Below are 25,724 nucleotides of genomic sequence, written 5' to 3'. Positions count from 1 at the left end.
CCGGCTTGATCATCTGGCCCCAGCTCTTGCCTTCCTGGGCCTGAACCACTGCCAATGTGAATACATGTGGATAGGCATTGAGTGACCTTGGAGAGCTAATGTCTCTCTATTCCACTGTAAATCGGGGAGGGAGGGGGTATAGTGATGCCTGGTAAAAGAATAAACTGCTAATTAAAATGATAAGATTGCATTTGAACTCTGGAGACCAGGAGAACTTTATAATTGACTCATAATGTGCTTCCGATGCCCGTTCGCAACTATTAATGGTTTGTAGGGAGGGGCGGGGACTCCATTTCATTTTGTATTAACAATAAAAACACTTCAAAAAATACACATAATGGAAGTGATTACTTCTCTCCTCTAGTGAGAAACACTTAACCTTTGATCTCGAGCTGAATTACATTACCAGAGGCAGATTACAAAGAGCCAGGAATTTGTTTCTTTTGGTATTGTTTTGATGACATGTTAAAATGATTAGTAAATTTTTCAGAGTTCTCCTAAGGATAGTTCCTCATACATTAAGATGAACTAAAAAACAAAAAACAAAAAACCTTGACTTGAGCAAATACATAGAAAAATATGGACTATTATTATGTCCCATTTTCACGATTTTCTTCCTGTAATTCCTTATGTGAAATTCCTCAACCTATTTTTAAAATATCAAGGTATGGTGGAATTACGGAATTCTTTAGGCCAGTATTTATCGTTAAATTGTTACAATAATAAATGTAAATATAGGCCAATAAATTTAAAGATTAAAAAAAATGCTTATGTGCTTAAAGCCATACTTCGGCTAATTTAACCTTTCTGAGTAATTTTTGTTCATCCGACTCATGTTTTTTTCGAATTAGCGTAGTAACTATGGGAATCATCTGGCCCAAATATTATAGGGAGTTTCCTTTATCAGGAATGGTCTTTATGGGGGTGCTTTTGAGGGTCCCTACTAAACCAGACCCTCATGCGTGCCTTAGATCTATACCGAGTGGTGTTTTGGGTGGCGTGCCAATATCACTCCACGTTCCCAATTTATATTTTCTTTTCCTTACGTAATTAAAAGGCAGCCCCTCCACAACTGATGAATTTACTGAACTCTCTATCTGAAGCTAAGGATGTACTAGATGCTGGCGAACTGAACTTAAATAAATAAATAAATACCACTCCGCATACACCTAAAACATAAGTCTTGGTCTCAGGGACTAATGGCATGAGATGTAGAGCTCAATTCTGTTGGTGGTAGTAGAAAAGCTAATAAATTGGGGAACTTGAAAGGAGGGAGAAATGAAAACTAAAAGAGAATCGACATTATAAGGAAATTTCCTTAAAGAGAAATACTTGATAAAAATGGGAAAACCGAAAGATCAATCCCTTCCTTTCCTCATTGCTTCTTAAATCTCCCTTCATCTCTAATGCGCTCCTCCCAGCCTGTACTCCCTCTGGCCACCAGCTTACTTCATCTCACAGCACACCAGCAGAGAGAATGCACAGAGCAGGCCATTCCAGGCCACTCACAGGCCATGGTGCTACACATTCAGAGGTCCCAAGGCCATCTGGAATCCCCAAACATTTTTCCAAGAGCTAAACCAAGGCCAAGTAAATCTCTCCTTATTTGGTATCGCCCATTCAAATCCTGACTCCCCCTCGAGATACCACTAAGAATCCTGGAGTTGAGAAATTCTCAACAATGCTTAGCAACTTCACAAAAAAGCAGGCAGGGGTGAGGCTTGTCTGCATTTCTCTAACTGTATTCCAAAATTTGACGAGGTGTTGTAGAAAAAAAAATTTTTTTTAAGCAAAAAAAATATATATAGCTCACCTCTTGAGATAAAATTTGGATATACCTCACATGTTGTAAACCTCTTAGGAAGTATCAGTGCTTATTACCATATCGAAGACTCCAAGAAAACCCTCCAAGAAACCCAAAGGAATCTCTTTGATTCTAATTGATCCAAAATTTTCCAAATTGCTTTAATCACAAAATCTCTTTTTTTTCCTCAAAATATATTTTTATCTCTCTTAGAACTGGTCCTCCAATGCTTACAATCTGGAAGACATTTGAACAACAACTATGCCACACTGACCTGGCTGTATTTCTGTGGGTCCAAATTCTAGACACAGGGAAGTGTTACCTTTAAATCCATCACCTGTGCTTTGGCTTGCTGAGGTGGGTAGCAACGCTCAACATGTATCCGCTTCCCATTGAAATGGTTGAATACCCCCTCTTCTTAGTGGTGATGTTTAGCGGAGGAAAATGATAGGCCCACTAAAAGGGACACATGATACCTGTTTTCTGGAACACACAAGGACAGGGCTTGTTTTTCAGACATTCAGAGTACCTTCAAAATGAGGGCAACCTGACCCTGGCTGATGGAAAATCCTAAAATTACATTTCTGAAACCTACTAAAGGTCAAACGGAGAAAAGAGCTTATCTGGCCACTAGGTTTTCAACTTTGTTGACCCAGCTGATGAAAAGGTTTGTTGTTTCAGGATATCAATTATAGTCTGAGATTTGAGAACATTTGGAGCGTTTAACATAAGCAGGGATAAATTAACTTAATTTCTGCCGGAAACCACTGATCCTGCTTTGCAAATAATACAATAATACAAAAATAATACAAAGAATTTTCTTCAAAGATTCTTTTTTAATTTAGTAAACATTTGTTCAGTGCTACAGTCTGCAAGAACACTGTGCTGGGAGGAGACAGAACACAGGGGTAGGACCTTAAATCTTTCTCAGGAGACATATACAGTTGACCCTTGAACACCGTAGGGCCTAGGGGCACTGAGCCCCGCGCAGTCACAAATCCACTAACTTTTGACTCTCTGAAAACTTAACTACTAATAGCTTACTGTTGATTGGAAGCCTTACCTATAACATAAACAATCTATTAATACATATTTTGTATATTTATTATATACTGTATTCTTATAATCAAGCAAGCTAGAGAAAAGAAAATGTTATTAAGAAAATCATAGGAGGGGGCACCTGGGTGGCTCAGTGGGTTAAGCATCTGCCTTTGGCTCAGGTCATGATCTCAGGGTCCTGGGATCAAGTCCCGCATCGGGCTCCCTGCTCAGCAGGGAGTCTGCTCTCCCTCTCATCCTCCTCCCCGCCTGTGCTCTCTCTCTCTCTCTCTGTCTCAAAAACATACATGAAATCTTTTAAAAAAAAAGAAAGAAAGAAAGAAAAAGAAAATCATAAGAGAAAACACATTTACAACGCTGTACTGTAAAAACTCTGTATATAAGTAGACCCACACCGTTCATAGCCGTGTTGTTCAAGGGTCAACCGTGTGCATATATACACAACCAAGGGCAAAGTGGGGGCCTGCTGAAGGTGTGCTGGGCATGAATGGGTTCAACTCGGGCTTCTAAATTGCTGCTTGACTTTATCAGATAAGCTAGCAGACTATGCTGCCTCTTCTTACTATTTTCGTTGCAATGTTGCCAGCTAATAATGCCCTTGTCCATATGGGTGTAGTTTAAGTGAATGATTTTATCAGAAATCATGGTTTTCTACGCAATTCCTCTGATTTTCTCATCCTGCTCCATCAGAATCTCAGCAACTTTTCTGCTAAAGAGAAAGACCCCCTTCCCCAGGTTCTGCCTAGTATCTCTCAGAGAAGGCCTACAACTGCCCTTCCCCCCACCCATTGTCTTTCCTTCTTCAGCTTCTGATGGACAATTAGTTGCTCCATCAGATCATAGACTCTTGGGTAGATTACTTTTCCTGTATGAATGAGAATGAGAAAAGGATTCATGCAAAGTGGAGGATTCCAACTTTCAAGAAAATTATGGCTTAAATAAAAACTCCTTACTCAGTCATACTGTTTATATAGGGTATTTTACGAGCTGTCACAGGTCCTGGAGAACAGCTTTCATGTCAATGATAGAATACCGTTGTTTGACCAGCTGGATCAAACATCACCTTAACTAACCATAAGCACCGATTGTTGACCCCTTTTATGTTTCAGAAACATCCCTCTGTGCCTTACATTTGTTACCTTATTTAACCATTGTGTCCCTCCAGTGACGGAGATACTAACTTGCTCCGTTTTACAGAGGAAAAAATTAAGAAACTTGGAGAACAAATAAATTGCCAAAGAACACACACCTAGGAAGAAACCACAATACCATGCTCCCTCCCAGATACTGAGTTTATTTCATTCACTTTTTCTTATCACTTCTCGACGCTATGGCTGACACTGTTTGCCTTTTATACTCTCACAAGTGTTCTCGGAGACGATTTAATACTGCTTAATTATTTGCTTCATGCCTCATTTCCTCTCTGTGATGATAATCCTTTGTCTGATCCGCATTATTGCTATACATTCCTCATATGGGCAAAGCTGCAACTATGTTTATTTCTAGCCACTTAAGCACTTTTTATTTCATCCTTCGCTTTTACTTGGGCCTCTAGAAGTGAAATACATCATTTATCATCCTAAATAGAGATGGAAAAAAAAATGCTTCTCTCTTAACAAATTTGGAGGCTTTCTAGGGTAACCTTTCCTCCATAAAACTTCAGGCTAAGTTTCAATAAAGCTATTTCTTTTTATAGGGTTGTATCAGAGCAGTTCTTGTTTATAGACTGTTGATATTTTTAGCTTGAGTTGTTTATTATGGAGAGAAATTAAATTGATCTCTTGAGGTTTTCTATATATTTGGCCTTTTCTCGTCTGACTTCAGCTAACATCAGCATCTTCTCTGTATTTTATCAGTTGGAACACTCAATAAGAAATATATGTCCAATGTATTTTTTGTCAGGGGTTTGGACACTACTCTTCAGTCAAATAATGCTGAGTGGAGAATGCACCTAGGAGTTCCATGTTAGGAAAGCTTTTCCTAGAACCCAGTAAGAAGTCCTGTGTTTCAACATCATGCCAGTCCCCAGAGAATCCAAATTCCACAGTTGAAAGGGACTTTTGAGTTCCTCTGGAGAAGCTGCCTCATTACAGATGAGACAACAAAGATGACATAACTTAACAGTAGTCAAACACCTTGTGAGAGAAGAATCAGGATTCAAATCCAGGCCCTCTGACTCATAAATTAATAACATCTTCTTAAAAATTAGAAACCTGGAGATGATTGGGCCGAACTTCTTCTCATCTATTTCCTTTACTATGTATCTAAACATTGGTCAGCCAGGCTTGGGCTTTAAATCCAGAGCTTTTCCAAAAATCATGGTCTCCTAGTCAGAACATATTGGCTTTTTGAGGCGGGAAGGATATAAAAATGGACCCAAGCAAAGGAATCTGCAATTTATCCAGCAGTATCAACTCATGTAAATAGCTTATATGCCATCATCAGGGGAGGCAAGTAAGCATCTCATTTAGTCATTATCTTCTATCATGTAAAATAACTAGAGGTCAGAGTTCTTTGAAAAAGATGGTTATAAAAAATAACCTTGAATTTTAAAATGCCTCCCCTTTTCATTAGCATCACACAGTGAGTATGTGTCAGTCTGTGGAACTGGAAACACAGTTTTCTCTCTGAAGATCCTGGCAAGAGAAATTCTTTCCTATTGAAACTCCTGGTCACAAATCAATTTGAGAAATGCCCTTTGATTAATCCCTCTAGGACATCATCTCTGATCCTAAGAAACCAACTAAGAATATGAGAAGAGAGTGTTGTTTTCAAGTCCGCTTAAACCTCTTGAAACTTCTCTAGTGAAATGCCAATTCCTAGCTCCCACGCTCCTGCTGGAAATGGAGGTTACATTGAATCCTGAGGAGCCTCCATTTTATGTTAAGAATGCTTGCACCTGTAAACAGAGTTGAAATCATCCTCTCTTCTTTCACCAAGACAGCTAAACCCCCACTTTCTTAGGTTCTTAGGTCTCACCAGATCCCCTGTGATTCCAGTCTTGTCTCATCCCATTGGGACTAGGTCATCTTCGTTTGCTCTGCTCATCTTACAGCAGGGTTATGGAAACCAGAACCGGTAGCATCGGTTCAACAAAGACCTTCTCCATTCTTCCCAGGCCCAAGTGTGTGAATGGTAACATTTCTTTGTGGAGAAAATGACCATGGGTAAACAAAAATTTTTTCTCCTGGATTTTCAATGACTAAGCTTTGAGGATGAAAGAACAGAACACCTCTGACAGCTGATTAGAATATTTAAAATCAGGACTTGTCTCAAAAAAATTAGACTCTGTGATCACTGTACCAACCTGTACAGCTTTCTTCTGCCCTCAAGCCTGTGACATCACCGCCATCCTTTCTGAATCATAGATAGGTCTTGAAGACAGAGGTTATAGCTGGTCATCTTGTGGTTTCCTTCATTTAACCCTAAGCAATTTGAAGTGATATTTTGATTTTATTTTGCTCCCAGTTCAGCTGTCACGATCATATAGAGATAACAAATGGGGATCTCCAGCCCGTCTGTCCTGTCATGCAATGGCATGCCTCTACTTGAGAACATGAATATTTCACCATCAACTAGAGATAGGGAAGCCACAGATATCACACAGCCTCAACCAAGATGTCTCGTGAGGAACTGCTGTGCTCTTCTCTTGGAAAATAGTTCACAGTGTATGCTCTTCTCTCGGGATCTAATAGAGAGCTAATAACTATTTATTAGATCCCTAATAGAAGTCAGAAAACTATAATGATGCCTCATGTCCTGAAGTTGGCTTTCTTAGGCAGACCAGCATTGAGCTCACAGACTGCAGCAAGTCCCCCATATACTCTATAATGCCCACTGCCCATGTGTCTTAAGTGATCAGTAAGGGACTGAGCACAGGGGTGACTGAGCTGTGGGGAATGATAAAAATTGTAGATGGTGATCACGTGCTCTTTCCTGGTGGTTTATAGTCAGTTCTTCCCGGTGAGACTCCATGTGTCAAATGTCTCAATCCCGAGCTGTGTTTTTCTGAAAGTAAAAGTTGATATTAATTCTCATAACAAAAAGAATGATAAGGTTGTCACACAGGCACGTTTATGATTACAGAGACCTCACTCTTTTTTTAAGTTGGGAAGGCCAACTGGTACAGAATTAAGGAATAAATATAGGGGAATGGGGATAACAGAGCTTCTGTGAAAAGGTGAAAATCCACCAAAGAGAAAATGACATTCGCTGCAAAGACATGGGGGCCTTGCTGATCAAGAACACAATAGTCACAATTTAAGCACAAGCACCAGTGATGATGATAGCTGTTCTTGTTCACCGATGATCCACTGTAAGCTAGGGATTGCCCCCAACACACAGAAACAGAGGACACATCCCACACATGCATGTGTCATGCAAATATCCTACACACTGTGATGTACAGCAGAAATAAGTGCTTACGTTTTCCTTTACTGGACTCTTGTTGTCTATGTATGTAGAAAAAGAACAATCTCTAAGACAGTTGGAGGAGGGAAAAATCCTATTCGGTTCCCTATAAATTTGGGAATAAAGTTGAGTAGTGTAGTAACCTGTCAGGACACTGTAATATTGATTCTGCCCTGTTTTGATTCCAGATCCTTACTAGTTCTTATAAGGAAAAAATTAAAATATATTCTATCCAAATGTATAAAGCAATTATTTAATATTGTAGGGACTACAAGGATAAAAGCAAGAGTCCTCAAGAAGTTCAGTCTGTTAGGAAGACACAAAAATAACTATCATATTAAACACAATGTCCTTTGTTTTATAAAAGATGTAAATTCACACAAAGACTTTGAGAATTTCTAGAAGAGAAGGGGAAATGAGAGAAAGCTTGGTGGAGGTGTCATTTGAGCTGGGCCTATAGGACTTTAAGAGGCAGAGATATGGAGATAAATCCATTAACAGATTAAGCATAAGGAATCATCAAACAAATGTTCTGGAAGGAAAGCCCAGGGTATGTTCAAACAAAAGCAAGTAGTAGAGTAGAGCCAGAATAGAGACGAAAAGATCACTAAAGTTGGGGAAGTTTTGTGAGGCTATAAACATGAGTGTTGACATTTCAGAGGATGGGATGGAAAGGTCAATCAAACATGGGCTGAAGTCACTACAGAAGATGAGGAGTATCCTGGAAGTTAGTAGATATAGACAGAGAAAATGGTGTTATTTACCCTCAAAACAAGAGAGTCTATAGGGTGGTAGTAACAGAAAAATGATCTATAAATGACAGTGGGAAGTATGATGATACACAAAAAAACTGAGAACATTGATCACATCCAGGGAAAGAAACCTGACAATTGAGAACACAGAGAGGAAAGAGACTTCACTGGCTACCTGCCGAATCTTGAAGTTCAAACCATAAAAAGGTGGTACATTTTCTAATCAGTTAATGTATTTTTCTGTGTATGCTGACTTTAGCATCTCTTCTCGTGAAAGGGTACGGAGAAGTGGCTTCAAATTGGCAAGGGCTTGAGGGCAATGGGATTAACAAGGAAAAGTCAGTTTCCTGGAGACGGAGATACGGAAGGAGGGAGTGGCTTAGAGCAGAAAGGGATCCCATAGGACCCATGGTGCATACTGGTGCATACTGGAACTCATACTGGTTCATGAGAGCCAACTGTGAAAATTTCAAGTGAGTTGATGTCAAGTTGGTAGCTTCCAAATAGCCATGTGGTAGAATTTACACTGTGGAAATCAGCAAGTATGATAAATTAGAAGTGCTCTCTCCCTTCAATCAAAGAACCGACTATTAAATTTTACCAGCACACCTCTGCATAGGCATCATTTACTGCTGTTAGCCAGTAAATGGTGGAGTGAGGCCAAAGGAGCTGGGAATGGGCAGGTAACTGCAAGATCTTATTAGTAGCAGGGAAGATATGATTTATTCACCCAAGTTCCCATTGAAATGCTGGTATTCTGACCCAGGCCCTGCAAATTGGCCTTCCCTAAGTAAAACTGTCTGCCCATTGCAACAGATTTTCTCACAAGATATGGAAGTGAAAACAAAAGCATGTAAGACTCCTTTTGCATAAATTTGTCCAATTTCTTGAGCATTAGGTGACATGTACAGGACTCTTTTTTTTCCTATCAGCTCCTTCCTTCCCTTTGACCCCCCCCCCATAGTCCCCTTTTGTAATCACATTTTCAGACGTAGACATAGGCGTCTCCAGTGGGAACTGGGATTACCCTTTCCCTTGCCTTGCTAGCTTAAACCAAAAATTCCATGTCTTGAATTCAGTATGAGGAGGAACATGGACTAAAACCAGGTTCCTGGGTTTGAAATGGAAACTTTGTGCGAACTATCAAAACCAATTACTCATGGTATGATAGGTCTTTTTCATTAAAACCCATGCACACTCAGTAAGCAAGCAAGATGTTAAGTAGACTACCAACTTTTGCAACCAGTATTGAATTTGAACATTTATTATATTTTCACCATGTGAAAAGGACTGAAAGAAGTTAAAAAGGAAAGAAGTAAAAAGGAAAGGAAGTTAAAAAAAGAAGAATGAAAGGAAGTCAAATGCATAGCCTTTGGTCCCCAAGGAATTCGGAAGGTAAGAGACATTTTGCCCGGAGATGAAGGACTGACTCAAGTCAGAGAACCCCAAACTCTTCCTCCTGGAACTGTGTTACCACAGAATGTTCCTAATCTCTCTGGGCTTCAGTGTTCTCATTGTCTCAGTCCATTCAGGCTGTTACAACAAAATACCACAGACTGAGTAGGCTGTGAGCAACAGAAATTTGTTTCTTAGAGTTCTAGGGGCTGCAGGTCCAAGATCAGAGTGCCTGTATGGTCAGGTTCTGTCTGGTGAGGCCCCACTTCCTGGTTCAGCCTCCCACATGACCTCACCTGGCAGAGGGGCCACGGGAGCTCCTTCTGGCCACTTTTAGAAGGCACTAACCCTGTTCATGAGGGCTTCACCTTCACTACCTAATCACCTCCTAAAGGCCTCATCTCCTAAGACTATCACACTGCGTGTTAGGATTCCAACATGTAAATTTTAGGGGGACACAAACATTCAGAACACAGCACTCATCTTTGTTCAGACTGAGGAGATGAAATGAGATGACACATACAAGTCAGCCCAGTGCGTGGTATTTGGCGGTTGCTCAATAAAGCCAATGGGCGGCGATGGTGATAGTGGTGGAGTTGGTAGAAATGATAAAAAGTGATGGAAGTTAGTGGAGGTGGGAGAGGTGGAGGTAACGGGGGTGACAGTGAAGAAATGGTGGTGGAGACAGGGACGGTGGGGGTAGTGATGGCAGAGATGGTGACGGTGGGAGCGGGAGTGGAAGCGGTGCTCGCGGATGGAGGTGGATGTGGTAAAGGTGGTGATGGTGAAAGTGACAATGGCGGAGGGAGGAGGAGCAGCAGCTTTTATTGTAACAGTCATCCTCCTCTTCATCATAATTCACGTACTAACCACAGTAGTATTTTACCAGAATGGCTATTTATGAGTATCCTATCAACAGGCATGTTCTACCCACTAGCACTTCTAAAGAGCAACAGTGTAAGATAACCAATGGGAACCATGCTCTAATGGAACGTAGAGGCCACTAAGTGCAACGAAAGCAAAGAATGAAAATACTGTGGACTAAGGGCCATAACAGAGACACACAGAATGTTAAAGGAAGGCCAGAGAGGAATAGATTTGTGCCTGAAGAGGACTGGAAGGGTCCACTGTGAAAGGCAGTGAGTTGATTCCAGAAAGTGGCAAGAAATTGTTCACATGGAAAACAATTTCCAGGCAAGAAGGTAGCACATGCAGAGGAGTGGAAGCACAGAAGTCTATGGTGTGTGAAGGAAAGAGTGAAGCCAAAGACTAGGGTACATGGAGAAAGTGATGGAAGAAGAGGCTGGATCTACACTGAGAGGGGCCTTGAACTTGATCCTTTGGGCAACAGAGCCCTGTTAACTGTTTTTAGGTGAGGAAGTCACATTTATGGAGAATGAATAAAAGAGGGGAAAGACTGAAGACAGAAAGGCCAGTTAGAATACACCAGGGAGGGTCCAGACGAGAGAAGGGCTTGCCAGGCATGGCACTGGGGGTAGGGAGAGGAGAACGGGTGTGAGGAGAAGTACAGGAAAAGGAATGGGCTTGGAGGAAGTTCTTCCCAGCTTCTCTGCACTTAACGTGCCCTGATGTACGAGATGTGCTTGCCACACCGTCCATAAGCAGCTGAAATCGAGCCAAGAACGAGAGAGAACACAATGACATTAAAAGAGGACCCAATAAGAACTAGAACTTAGTAGCAAGTGGTCTCTAAAAGTCTTAAACACTCCCTAGTTCTCATTAACATTTAAGGAAGAGAAATGAAGAAGAAATGTCAAATTCTTTCTGGTATGTGTGTTTCTCCAATCAGCAATTGAGTAACTAAAGAGTAGTGACCATGTTTCCCATTTAAAAAGAAAATCTTCCAGGGTACCTAGGTGGCTCGGTCGGTTAAGTGTCTGTCTTTGGCCCAGGTCATGATCTCAGGGTCCTGAGATCCAGCCCCACATCTGGCTCCCTGCTCAGCGGGAGTCTGTTTCTCCCTCTGCCTGCCATCCCCCTGCTTGTTCTCTCTCTCTCTCCCTCTCTCTGTCAAATAAATAAATAAAACCTTAAAAAAAAAATCTTCTGAAAAAATCTGGAATCTTTATAACTGACTTTTAATGGGGAAAAAAAAAATGGAATGTTAACTTTCCAAAGGTCCTTTCTGAATGTCACTGTTCTAAATGCTTTAATTTTTCCTGAACAAAAATGTCTCATTGTAGAAAATTCTGAAGAAAAAAATAGCATGAAATTCATAAATAACAGGAATTATACAGGACCTATTGGCAATTGAAAGGATTTGGCTTCTCCTCTAAATGAAATAAGAGCCATTTCTGGGTTTTAGTGAATGGGTTACATGATCTTGGTTTTAAAGAATTATTCATGTTGCTCTGTTGGGATTAGACTCAATAAGGACAAGGGTAAAATCATCTATGATTATTTCTTTAAAATAGATTTTTAAAGGGACATCTGGGTGGCTCAGTCAGTTAAGTGGCTGCCTTTAGTTCGGGTCATGATTCCAGGGTCCTGGGATCCAGCCCCGTGTTGGGGTCCCCGCTTAGTGAGGAGTCTGCTTCTCCCTCTTCCTCTGCCCCTCCCCCTCTTGTGCTCTCTCTCTCTCCAATATATAAATAAAATCTTTTTTTTTAATTTTATTTATTTATTTGACAGAGAGTACAAGCAGGGGGAATGGCAGGCAGAGGGAGAAGCAAACTCCCCTCTGAGCAGAGAGCCCGACACGAGGCTCCATCCCAGAACCTTGGGATCATGACCTGAGCCGAAGGCAGACGCCTAACTGACTGAGCCACCGAGGCACCGCAATAAATAAAATCTTTATTAAAAAATAGATTTTTAATAGGGTGCCTAGGTGGCTCAGTCAGTTAAGTGTCTGCCATAGGCTCAGGTCATAATCCCAGCAGCCTGGGATGGAGCCCAAGTTGGCCTCCCCACCGAGTCTGCTTCTCCCTCCCACTGCTCTTGCACTCTTGTGTGCTCCCTCACTCTCTCTCTCAAATAAATAAAATCTTTTAAAAATTAAAAATATATATATATTTTTTTAAATGGAAAGTGGTGGAGCACCTGGCTGGCTCAGCCGGTGGAGCATGCCACTCTTGATCTCAGGGTTGTGAGTTCGAGCCCCACGGCGGGTGTAGAGATAACGCAGAAATAAAATCTTTTAAAAAAATAAATAGATATAAAAAATCGATAAAATTAAAATGGAAAGGAGTGTATCTGCTTAGAATTTCCTACAGATAATACTCCCATCAGTCATGCATGAGTATGTGTGGGAGAAAATAATTGTTTAGAAAGTTAGCTCCTGGGAAGTTCAAGTTCAAAATCTGTTTTCTACCTTTATAAAAATAACTGGCTCTATCTCAGACTTAAATAATCAACTTCCAAAACATGGTTATCATTTCTGCTCAAGTACAGTCACGAAGCAGGAAATCATGAACTGCCCATTTAAGAGTGAAGAGAATCAAGAATCCCTTTCCTTATTTAGCAAAGCATTTATTGAGTATCTACTGTATGCCAAGCATTGGCCCGGCCCCTGAGGACACAGCACTGACACTGACCCAGGCTCTGCCCTGACTTCAAGGAGCAGAGAACTGAGACTACTCTTGAACACTTACACACGTAATTGTTTATCATGGGTACAAGTGCAATAAAGAGAGAGATAAGGGTGTGAGGATCCTAGGGAAACCATGCAGTAGGTGAGCAGGGAAAATTCACTGCCCTTTCCTCAAGGAAATCTTTCTTTAATTCCTGGTGAGGGAATGGCAAAGCACAAAGACCAGAGGAACGAATGAGAAGGAAAAGTTAACTGAAAGAAGGTAGTGTGGTTTCCATCCAGCGATTGGCGGGAGGGAGAGGGAAAGCGAGGCCGAGGGCGTGGGAGTAACACAAAACAAGAAGTAATAAGGGTCCAGGTCACCGAGAATGCCACATGAAAGGTTTTGAAAACTTTGCAATAGAAGGCTATTAAATGGCTTCAACCAAGGTTCAAGCAGCTTGACCTATTCAAATGTTCTTTATCTTTTTTCTTTAAGTAAAACTGACATATGACATTATATTAGTTTCAGGTATACATTGAAATGATTCAGTATTTATATATAATGCAAAATGATCACCACAATAAGTCTAGTTAACATCTGTCACCATCCAAAGCTATTTTTTTTTAAGATTTTATTTATTTATTCGACAGAGACAGAGACAGAGACAGCCAGCGAGAGAGGGAACACAAGCAGGGGGAGTGGGAGAGGAAGAAGCAGGCTCACAGCAGAGGAGCCTGATGTGGGGCTCGATCCCAGAACGCCGGGATCACGCCCTGAGCCGAAGGCAGGCGCTTAACCGCTGTGCCACCCAGGCCCCCAAAGCTATTCTTAATAAAGTAAACTAAAATAAAACTAATAGATGGAATTTGATTTCCATCTGCTTAGTAATGGAAAAGTTAACATTAGATGATTTATCAACCAAATATCGACCATTTCACTTACCTGATAGGTGTCAAATATTAATTTCGGGATATGGTTCATACAAGCATGGATAAGCAGAATTGTTACTTATGTTTAGAGACACTGAAATAGAAATTACTTAGAAATTTCTCAGAAACGTAAGATGATGTTAGGCTTGATTGCATTTGTAGAAAATATACCCTCGCATTTTTGTTTTGGGCTTAACGAATGACAATCAACGTTTTTGAAAATCATTTGCCAAATGAAAAGGAAAACCTCTGAGACGAATTTGTTTCTGCAGGGTGGATAGAGCACTCACATAAAGATTTAGCTAACAACTAGCAAAAAAGGATTTGGGAAATAAATGGGAGAAACAGCTGTCCAGGAAGGTATCGGTTGCCAGGTTTGCTTGGAATGCAGAGGAATTCCCAGGCCGGAGTGCGCTTCACTTAGCTCGTTGACGATTGCAGGCCTTTCGAAAATCACATTACAGCGCCCAATTTTCTAAGTCTCATCTCCTCTTGAAAAGGAATATATATTTCCGGGCTCCCAAAGGATGCATAATTTTGTACCATTGTCAGTGGTTATTACCACCATTTATCTTTCTAGTCATCCACCCGTTCCACTTTGTGTAAGTCTAAATATGCCTCGCACTCGTTTAAAAATGCCATTCCTGGTTACACTTCAAAGGGCAGACGTTGGTTAAAATGATCTCGCTCCGATGATCTTATTCCAACAATAAAAAGTTTTAGCTTTCTTAGTAGTATTTACTTCTTACATCATCATATACATAAGATTACAAAGATGCAGCATGAAATAAAATATATAGATAGATAGATAGATAGATAGATAGATAGATAGATAAAATTTTGTTTTGTCTTAAAGATTGGGGTTGTGCAAGACAGTGAATACTTCTACTTAGCAAATACTTACCTAGCACCTGTATTTGAGCTATTGTTCAAAGACGCTGTACAAATATGAACACATCAGATATTACATGGGGCATTCTATTTCTGATTTATGGTTTATGGCAGACTTCAATTTACCTCAACTCCCTAAAACTGAAGATATCCTGTTACAAGGCGCCAAGCTAGTTCTGAAGACCTGAATAGAGATTTAGCAGAGTAGAGTCCAGCATTTGGCCAAAGCCATATTGGAATGCGTTGGGGAGGAAGAACTTTTTCCCTACCCTTGTGTTTCTTAATTGAGGCCTGCAAATTAAATTTACAAAAGACAGATGAGCAAGAGAAAAGACAGATTTTTATTCACATACGTATAAGAGTTTACAGAAAAATATGGCTCAAGGAGGCAGTTAAAATTTGAGGTTTATGTGCCATCTTAATAGGGGAAGGGGAGGGAGAGGCTCTTACTAAATGACTTTTTTTTAAGAGAGAGATCACACACTCACATGTGCACACAAAGTGGGGAGGGCAGAGGGAGAGAGAGAATCTTAAGCAGGCCATGCCCAGCACAGAGCCGACTCAGGGCTCCATCTCACAACTCTGAGATCATGACCTGAGCCAAATCAAGAGTCCGATGCTTAACCAACTGACTGAGCCACACAGGCACCCCCACAAATGACTTAATTAAGATAAACAGGCTTTTATGAGACTAGATGAGGTATGTGATAGTTTTGTAATAATGTCTGCTTAAATATGGTGACATTGGGGCGCCTGGGTGGCACAGCGGTTAAGCGCCGGCCTTCGGCTCAGGGCGTGATCCCGGCATTGTGGGATCGAGCCCCACGTCAGGCTCCTCTGCTATGAGCCTGCTTCTCCCTCTCCCACTCGCCCTGCTTATGTTCCCTCTCTCGCTGGCTGTCTCTATCTCTGTCAAATAAATAAATAAAATCTTTAAAAATAAATAAATAAATAAATAAATATGGTGACATTTCTCCTCTCTAGTGACAAGAGCCAATCTTCTCTGGTTGCAGAAACTCCTGGGGAATGGATTTACAACCATTAAGTTCTTTGGGGAGTCTCTGCTTTTAGGCAGATAAGGGAGTTCGGGGGGGAAAGCCTATTTTCAAATGCTGTCAGCTCAAAATAGTTCTACACCTTCAAAAGGAACCCGGGCCAAAGAAGAGTGCCCTTGATCACCCATTGCTGGTGGCCATTTGGGCTCTGGGCTAGCCCTGAGGATAGAGTTCTCCAACTGGAACAGGACAAAGATGGACCCTTTCAGGTCCCAACATACCGTCCAAAGTGTCAGAGATATGCTTAATTCCAGGTTTGCACTGAGGCCAGCCTCAGAGACAAGACCAACACTGGCGAAGTCCCACTACCTAGAACATTCCTTTGTATATGGAGGTTTTTAATAATGCCTCATAGAATAGACTTGACCAGAAGCCTGGCTTTTTCAACAGTGCAGAATCTTTTAATCTCCCCTCCTCTACCATAGTGGGAAACTCATATGGTTCTCCTCATCGACAAACACACTCTACCAGGTACCAGACAGTACATACTATTAATGGCATCCTCATTTTGACCATTGAGGAAACAAAGACACAGCAAAGTTTAGTAAGTTTTCCAAGGTCAAGCGGCTGGTCAGTGGCACAGTCGATATTTGTACCTATTCAACTTGACTCCGAATTTCAAGCTCTTAACAACCAAGCTCTACTGTGCTAGCCTTCTTCCTCGAAAAGCTTTATTTTACCTGAACAAAAGTATAACAAATGGCTTGAAGTTCTTATTTATAGTATTAATGTGACAACATCATAACCTAAAAATTGCTAATAATATCAACTTCCTGACACATCTTAATGCAATAGATTCTTCAGATCTGGCCATCTCTCCTACCGTGAGAGAATGCCTAAAGCAGAATAGCACTGTGCACATTATCCATAGGGGAGCCCGACACTTGACTCACACTGTCAGCTCCTTGACAGTCTGCCCCTCCCTCAATCAATACACATAACCTGCCCCAGACCCCAATGTTTCCCACTTAGTGTCACTTGATGGCCTAAGCCATCATGCCAGGGTTGATGGCCTCAGCCAACATGCCACAATATCATCAATCACATCACTCAGAAACTTTACACTTACTCCTAGAAATAGCCACCCTAAAGAAATGTGTAAGTACAGTGGTGATAATGGATATACTCATGATTTCTCTAGGGTAGAGCTTCATTTGGTGAAAAAATGGAAGTCAAAGTTTGAATAGTTTTCTAGATTCCTAGATTACTAGAACTAGATAATCCTAGTTTTAGGTTATTCTTACCACTCTCCCCCATAGTTGGACATGGTGTCTTCACAGTTTCAGGGGCTTAGGACACTCTAAGTCCCAGCTAGGGACCATGTTCTCTTGCCTTGGGTTCTGTTACCACACTGACCTTCAGTTGCTGTTGATTTGGAAGTGTATTTGATCCTTTTGTGAACAGCACTGTTATATGCAAGCAACACATTTTTATTGGACACACACTGTCTGCACCGCGTTAGTCATAGTGGATACAAAGATAAGTCAGGTATAAATCTCACTTTCAAGTCTCCATCAAAGAGATAAGCATGAAGGCAGAGAGGCACGACAATTCAGGTGTGTACGATATGCCAAGGAAAAGTCAGGAAAAGTTTCATAGCACAGGAAATATTTGAGTCGGTTCTGAAAAATGGGTAGGTGTACAGCAGCCACTCACGTGATCATTTGTACACTAAAAATTGGCAGATTCCTATTGGATCAATTTCTTTTAAGAGCTACTGAAAATCTCAGGAGATTCCACTGAGGGTGGAGAAGGAAAGAGTCTTAATTTCAAGGGTTCATTCCACGTCTTGTCAAACCATGTCTACATTTGAGGGTTAAAACGATATTCTCCGAGCCCAGATAGGACTGGAAGCTGCATCCTGCCACAGCTTGACCGGCATTCTCTGGGCTTTCTATGCGATGGCGCAACAATGGCGCGCAAACGCCAGGGGGCAATGCAGTTTCACCAAATCTCCTAGGAACCAGCCCAGGTTTCGTTTTGGCTAAGAAAGTTTACAACATCCTGCTGCAAAGGTGAAACCCTCAATAAAAACAGTTCTAAGAAAAAGAAAAAAAAACGTTTATATATCCTTTCTTTAAAAGCCTCCTGAATTGCCATCCAAATTGCCTTTCGGCATTTGTCCACAGCTGACCGTTTTGCAATATTATTTGCAAAAGAATTAGTTCATTTTTTTTTTCAATACAGCTCCCTGATCTTCCCAGTCCTGCGCTTAAGAAACGGTTATTCTAACCAACCCCTTGCTAGCCGGAGTCACATTGTTGGGACTCTGTGTCTCGCCCTCTGCGCAACCGTGGGCTCTCCTCCCTCCGTGCCCATTCAGCTCATCCAGCTGCCTCTTTGGCTGGCGCTGCGGCTCCCTTTAAGGTAATTCCAGTCCGGGCCTGTGTTTTGTTTCCAGCTCCGCAGCCGCCAGGTGTCTGCCCTCCCTTAACCCCCAAGGATGAGAGATCAAAGGTGTTCCTACATCTGCCTCCTGACCAGCTCTTTAATCTGTTACATGTTCAAAGGGACAAGTGCAGTATTATGCACTTAGGGAGGACGAATGAGAGAAATGGAAATGGGCAGAGTCTCAGAGTGTGTGAACTCACTAAGAGGATGTGGAACATGTCTGTCTACACTATAGCCCTGCCCATGTGAGAGTGTTTCAAAAAGAGCAAGAATATTACGGGCAAATGGAGATCCTTGTTTCTCTGACTGGAGCCCTACTAAACCCAGTTAATGATCGCACACAGACCCACTTGGAGACCGGAGTTAAAAGCAATCTAACAAGGCAAAGGAAAATACTTTTTAAATTATGAAATGCAGGGGCGCCTGGGTGGCACAGCGGTTAGGCGTCTGCCTTCAGCTCAGGGTGTGGTCCCGGTGTTTTGGGATCGAGCCCCACATCAGGCTCCTCCGCTGGGAGCCTGCTTCTTCCTCTCCCACTCCCCCTGCTTGTGTTCCCTCTCTTGCTGGCTGTCTCTATCTCTGTTGAATGAATAAATAAAATCTTTAAAAAAAAAAAAAAAAGAAATGCAAATTATAAGGACATTTATAGCAATGTAGGCTTATTTCACTTACAGCAAAAAATGATAAAGACTTAAAGAGACACAACCGAAAATTTTTAAGAAACATTATTTCCAATGGATCTTCTACTTGCCACATCCATAGGGGTAAATTAGCGGGGAAATGCATTTTTTAAAACAGGAGGAAGCAAATTCAGTATTAAAACAAATCTGGGAGCAGTGGTTATGGAGTGGTAGGGCCTCTTACCTAGACGTGTGCGCTCACGCACGCACGTGTTCCTCCGCGCACAGGTTTGGTTTCTGGGGTAGAGTAGAAAAGAGCTCACAATCTGGTAAGAATTATTTCTGAACTTAAACTTGGGAATAATGTAGATAACTGGAGCACCCACAACTTTCTTTAGATTCCGAGGAAAGCCCGTTGATTGCCACCAAAGACATAAATGTGGGCAGGCACTGACTGGCTTTTTCTCTCCGTAGTCCTGTGCCGCGCATGTGCTGCGCATGCCCAGAAGCAACCTTCCGCTTCCTCCCCTGTCCGGGGCTTCCAAAAGGAACTGCAAAGGTTCAGCTATGCTGAGCAGCCTTCACAGTCGTGAGGCAGTAGTGACCCAGTATTAAGTCACACTGTCCTTCCCCAGTTACAATGGCTTTGAATCAAATTTGTTCACAGTATGTGAGAGGGAAGAAAAGTGGCACAGTTATTAATGGCTATGGTAAGAAGGGAGCCCTTATCGGCTGCATCAAATGTTTCGTTCATCTACTTAACAAATATTTACTCAGCACTACATCCAGTCACACCGCTGGACTCGGGGAAATCAGTGGTGATCAAAGGGTCGCTTTCTAAACATAGCGTTTAGAGTCTAGAAGTGGAGACTGGCATTAATGAAACACTCTGAGATAACTGCCCTGAAAGAAACAGTTTTTGTGGGAGAGTCCGCTGTACCGATGGAACCAATCTAGAGGGTCAGGGAGAACTTCTCTGAGAAAATCCTCATAAACTAAGAGCTGAGAGATCAAGAAGGGTGAGGGAGGACACATGTAACTATTCAGAGAACTGAAAAAGTGGGGTGGCTGGGGAACACGGAGCTCAGGGTCATGATACAAAGTGAGGTCAGAGGATTGAGGCATACGTAACTATTTCAATTGCTACATAACATATTACCTCAATACATAGCATAGCAGCTTAGAAACAACCACTTTATTATACCCAAGATCTTATGGGTCAAGAATTTAGATAGGCTTCCACGTTCAGCTGGAGATTGAGCTGGTCTAGGGGGTCCAGGATAGCGTTATTCACACACCTGGCACCTTGGCTTCAGTGGCTACAAGTGTGGGCTCAGCTGAGATTCTTGAACAAAATACCTATAAGGGGCACCTCCAGCACTGCAGCTTTAAGACTTCTTACTTCGCCATTCATGGCCCCCAGGGATAGCGTCCACGAGATGGGAAGTCTTAAGACCTGGGCCCAAAGACCAGCAGAGCATCCCTTCCACCATCTTCTATTGGTTGGAACAGTCACAGAGATATCACCACCACCACCACCCCCATCAAAGAAAATGACAGAGATGTCACCTCTCAATAGGAACGATTTCAAATACTTTGTGGACATCTTTAGTCAGCCACAGCTCATCCTCTGGACACAAATTATTTAGACTCTTCTGTAAGGCAAAATAGACTCCTTCTAAAGCCCTCCAGAAATCTCATCTCCTTATGGCATGAAGTCCAAGTTTGAGGTGCAGGTTCTTATCACTGAAATAAGGTTCAGGTGTTGCTGAGGATCCTTTGGTTCAGTTCTCTAGGTTACTTTTCTCAATATGAAGACAAAATGAAAAGGCATCTGCTCCACACACACCAGCATATACTGATGATACGGAGATGAGATCCATGCAATGAGCACTCTCATGCAGGAGTGGAGGAAGGAGGGGCATGGAGTCATCACTAGTCCACAGCAATTCTGAAGTCCACATGTTGCCGGTTCCTTGACTGGGGGGCCTGGTCCTATTGCCCAGGGATGACTCTCTGCAGCTCTTATCTCCTCCTTCCAAACTCTTGGTTGCATCTTCTGAGTCATCTATCCTGTTTTCTTAATGTCTTAGTCAGCTCAGGGTGCCGTAACAAAATACCACAGACTGGGTGGCTCAAACAACAGATATTTATTCTTCCCGCTTCTAGAGGCTGGAAAGTCTGAGATCAGGGTGCCAGCATTATCAGGTTTTGGTGAGAACTTTCTTCCTGTCCTGCAGATGGCCTCCCAAAGGCCCCATCTCCGAATACCATCACACTGGGGATTACTTAGGGCTTCGACATATGAATCTGGGGCAGGGGGCAGGAATAGGGGACCAGACTCGGTCTATAGCCCATAAGATGTCATTTGCAACTGATTAATTTTTTCAGTCTGTTCCCTGCCCATAGAAGCTTGGAGGCTTTAAAGCTTCTCATTCTGAACTACCTCTGCCCATTTTTGTCTACACCAATAATGAGTCCAATAATTTGCTTCTCTTGAAATCTTTGTGGGTTTCCTATGAATCCTATTAGACTTCACCCCGTTAGACAAAAACATCCACAGTTTTCCTCCAGACAGGCACTTCTCCGGCCTGGGCTCAGAGTCACGGTGCTATGGGATCGCTCTCTTCGGGTTGTTAGAAGTCCTTTCATCTCTTTATAAGTTTTTGGGGCACACACTCAAATCTTCCTAAAGTCATAAAAAAGGGTCTTACAACTACACGCCTGAGATGATCCTCGTCCTCAGTCAATTTCTTAATTTGGGAAACTTTTGCCTTTGGAAAGGCTAAGACTGTGAAACCCTGTTATCTTTTTTTAAAAAATCAACAAGTCCTAGCTCTATATTTCCTCTCAATTTTGCTTGAAAACTGGACAGTCCCTTTTTTTTTAACACTACTTTATCACATGCAACTGTTTTTAAAAACTAACTGGCATTCTACATGTTTCTTCCTGGAAATCTTACTAAAAATCTATAAACTCATTAGGTATATGAGTTTATATATATTTAAATATATAATTTATATTAGATATATTTTCTATTTTTCCATGTTATTACAGGTCATAGTGTTGTCAAACTTCCCACCACTACATTGGATGACTTGACTTTCCTTCCAGTCTTCAAGGATAGCCTTTTCCCTGTCCTCCCAGCCTCCACCAATAGTTTCCCCAGGGCCTTCCAGCTCCTTGCCTCAGCTTATATTGTTTGTCAGAATGTCTACACATGGCCTCCATCAAAGTAGTCTCAGCGCTTGTAATGCCAGGGTTCTCGGAGGGAGTGATCCAACAGACAGGAAGAGGCTGCCAGGTTCACGGGCCTGGGCACAGACACTGGGAGAGCATCGTTTCCACTTTATTTTAAAGGTCACAGCAGTCATAGAGTTTGCCCGAATTCAAGAAGTGGGACACAGCCTCCATCTCTCTGTGGGAGGTAAATGGAAGATTTTGTGGGCATTTTGATTCTGCCTCGAGTGACATCATGAAAGGCTGTGCAAGTCCTGTTAGGGCTTTTGATGTTGGTCTTAAGAATGATGAAAAGCCATTTAAGAATTTTAAAGGGTGGAGGGGTATGACATAATTGGGCTTGCCTTTTGAAAAGACCACTCCAGCTGCAGTATGAGAATGCATCGGAAAGAGGACATAAAAAATTGAATGGTCCTTTCTGGATCCACATCATATTATACAGATTGGTGCGAGCATTGCTATGGTAGCGTGCCCTAAGGTGATGACAGTAGAGATAAGAGAACTGCAGATCCTGAGATATTTGGATTTAAAATCAATTAGCTCGTATTTCCTCAAGTCCATTTACAGCATAACCTTGTCTCCAGCTAGCTGATAAAATTACTTCTTGGGAATCTTTTTAACCGTATAATCCTGGAACCTAAATATTACTGTAACTTACGTATATTTACTCCACACAGCAATGTTCACTAACCTCCATGAAGACAAGCCTCCAAGTAGAAATAGACAGTGGTCAATATAATGAAATGGGAGGATTCTGCTCTTTAGTACCCACAATTAAGACAAGATGTTTGAATTACATTTGCCGGAATTGATAAAATTCTCTTTTCAGGATGTCAGGAAACACTTGGGAATGATCACTTATTCATTAGATAAATATTTGAGTATTTGCTCTACGCCAGGCATGGTTCTAGTCAAGGGAGTTGCAGCAGCAAGCAAGACAAACCAGGTCTCTGCTCTCGTTCTGCTTACATGTTGATGAGGCCGACAGATATAAACAAGGAACGGAGTGATAAATCAGTGACATAATCCTAGTAGTGATAACTGCTATAAAATAAATAAATAAAAGAGAGAGAGGGTCTACAGTTATTACTGGGTCTGCTCTAAATACAAGAATCAAGGAAGGGCTCTCCGAGGAAGCGACATTTGAAATAAAATGTGAATGAAGAGAAAGGGCTGGTGTAGGAAAGATCTGGCAGGTCAGGAGAAAGCACTCAAGCCAGAGGAAACTGAAAGGGCACCCCAGGGGCAGGAGGAATTAGCACTGCAGGGCACCGGGAGAAGACCAAAGTGGCTAAAGCATCTTGAAAAAGAGAGAAAGTCAGGTGACATAACAAAATCAGCAGGAATATATGACATAGGGCCTTGACAGCTAGGGTTAAAAATTTTATTACTAAATCAACAACGAGATGTCACTGGAAGATTTTAGTGAGCCCTCATCATTCACACTTGAGCATGGATTATTTTAACTCACTCTCTTAAACCTTATTTTAGATCGTCTGAAATTAATAATTAGGTCAGAGTGGTAGGAAAGAGGGTGGAATAACTTTGGAATTGGAGAACTGTCGCAGAAAGCATGTCCGGGTAGTGATTTGCTCTGACTTGCAGGAAGACAATAGACACGGTCTGCACGAATCACCCACAAGCTTAGCAATTTTGCTAAACTAAAGATATCAAGTTGAAGGAAAAACAGTTACCTTTCTTTTCCTTTACTCTCTTTTTTTAAATTTCATTTTCAAACATTTACAGATGATGAAAGAGTAAAGGGAGGGGTGGAGAGGGGTAGGATCCATTGTGTGTATATATACATATATGTATGTGTTATGGCTTACCCTGAATTCCAGGCAATGTCAATGTCAGCCAGTCACCAGATAATGTCTATCGTGTGTCCTGGAAGTCAACGGTGCTATGTGTAGCTTTTCAGCATCAGCATCAACCATTTCCTAAATATTCAATTTTTAAAAATATTGGTATTTTAAAATAAAATGTTTTCCCCTCATTCTATAATTTTTGTATAATATTAAAAGTAGCTTATCTAATTAGATTTAGCTAATTCTATATTTTCAACATAGTTGCTTTGCAATATCTTTATAAAGGTCTGTCCTACTATAGGAAAAATCCTGATTTGGGGTTTAAAAAAAAGTAGAAGTCTATATGGAGTTGATGAATCACTAATGTTTCTATTAAAATAATGTTAATAATTAGAGCTCTAAAATCAGACTATTCTTTGTTTTTTTAACTTAGCTTTTTCCCCTTATTCAATAAATGTATTACTGGGCTCTGATCCACCACCACCCACAAATCCCATAAAACTTTGTTTGGATTTTCTTGCTTTACCTGCATAAAGCCTTATCAGAGCACCTTGATTAGGGCACATTGTTGTCCTTTTATCTGAATGGCAGTTGCTGACACCATGGTTATACACAAAAATAAATATGGCTGAAAAAAAATCAATATCATGGCCTGATTTCCCGTATAAGAATCCTACAGTTTAAAAAAAAAAAAAGACAGCATCATTGCTTAATAAACCGGTGACTCATCCCTCTTGGCATAAATGGACTTGGCAAGTCCATTTAGGTCATATTCATGGGTGATTTTCAGTGACTGTTATTTCCTGGGTGATCTGTGGATAGCATAAAGTATGACAGTTTTAAGAGGTTTTGAAATTACCGGAAAAATAATAGCAAATGCTAAGCTTACTTACATGTGCCTCGTTCAGTTCGATTGTAGCCCCTTTTATGAATAGCTCAGATAGTATTCTGAAGATCAAGATTTTCTTCTCTGGTCCTGAGTGGAAAGAAACATCAGTGATGACAACGTTACGCTAGACCTGATTCATACTAACTTGCAAGAGCAAATTCTTATATTTTGGGATGTTTTGTGAGCCCATTACCAAACACAGCCATTATTATAAAATAAAAGATAGTATAATTAAATTATAATATATAATTATATACTTATAATTAAATAAACTTATAATTAAATAACTTATATTAAAAACAAAGGTAATAAATACTTAAAACTCTTTCCTTCCTCATCATTTGACTACAGTTTACTTTCCATACTCTTGAGGTTGTTTACAACGACGGTACTTGGATGGCCAAAATACTACCAAATGGTATTGCTCCTTGCCCATCTCTTTTCAACTCCATATTCACTGATATCAGGCTGGTAGCTTGGGGGAAGTATTTGCCAAGTGTTAAAGTTGAAAGCATTTTAATTTAATGAAAATAATTAATATGACAGTGTGAAAAATAGTTCAACAGTAAACCACAGAAGAGATATAATAATAAATTTATTGGGGAAAGAGCAGATTGGGATGAAACTCAATGCATGATTTTGTCAAATCATGATTGACTTACTAGCTATGGATACGGGAGTTGGACCAAACTCAACAAAAGCATTCTGTGTGAATCAAGCGGCTATATGGAACTTGCGATAAAGAGCATCGTGTATTATTATTTTTGGATTATGCACCACACATCATTTATATCAGTAAAAATCATGATAAACACACCCACATTTATATGCATTCTTTTAGCCCTGGAGAGTCCCTTGTTAAACATTGACCAGACACTACTGGTTCTGCAGGAAAGATGGAATTTGATAGATAACTTAAAAGTAGCTTTTTCAGAAAGCCGTAGTGGA

General features: G+C 41.1%; 1 protein-coding gene and 1 long non-coding RNA gene across 14 annotated transcripts in view; one reads left to right on the top strand and one right to left on the bottom strand.

Annotated features, from left to right (window-relative positions):
- The window catches only part of DLGAP1 (DLG associated protein 1), an 843,835-nt gene that overhangs the window by 708,823 nt on the left and 109,288 nt on the right, over positions 1 to 25,724 (top strand). The gene's annotated exons all lie outside the window — the stretch shown is intronic.
- LOC130543948 (uncharacterized) overlaps positions 2,952 to 25,724 on the bottom strand; it is a 41,744-nt gene continuing 18,971 nt past the window's right edge. Inside the window, exons 4-7 of one of the 3 annotated variants that reach the window (XR_008959749.1) lie at positions 24,781 to 24,863; positions 24,414 to 24,515; positions 23,909 to 24,019; positions 2,952 to 6,871 (exon numbers count right to left, since the gene is read on the bottom strand). This is a non-coding gene — a long non-coding RNA (uncharacterized LOC130543948). Of the gene's footprint in view, positions 6,872 to 23,908; positions 24,020 to 24,413; positions 24,864 to 25,724 lie in introns of all 3 variants that reach the window. The other 2 variants (XR_008959748.1, XR_008959750.1) reach the window with 2 other exon arrangements.

Source organism: Ursus arctos, unplaced genomic scaffold (assembly GCF_023065955.2).
Source record: "Ursus arctos isolate Adak ecotype North America unplaced genomic scaffold, UrsArc2.0 scaffold_17, whole genome shotgun sequence".
Taxonomy (NCBI): Eukaryota; Metazoa; Chordata; class Mammalia; order Carnivora; family Ursidae; genus Ursus; species Ursus arctos.
The sequence above is the reverse complement of the archived record's forward strand: the minus strand, read 5'-3'. Positions and strand labels throughout refer to the sequence as shown.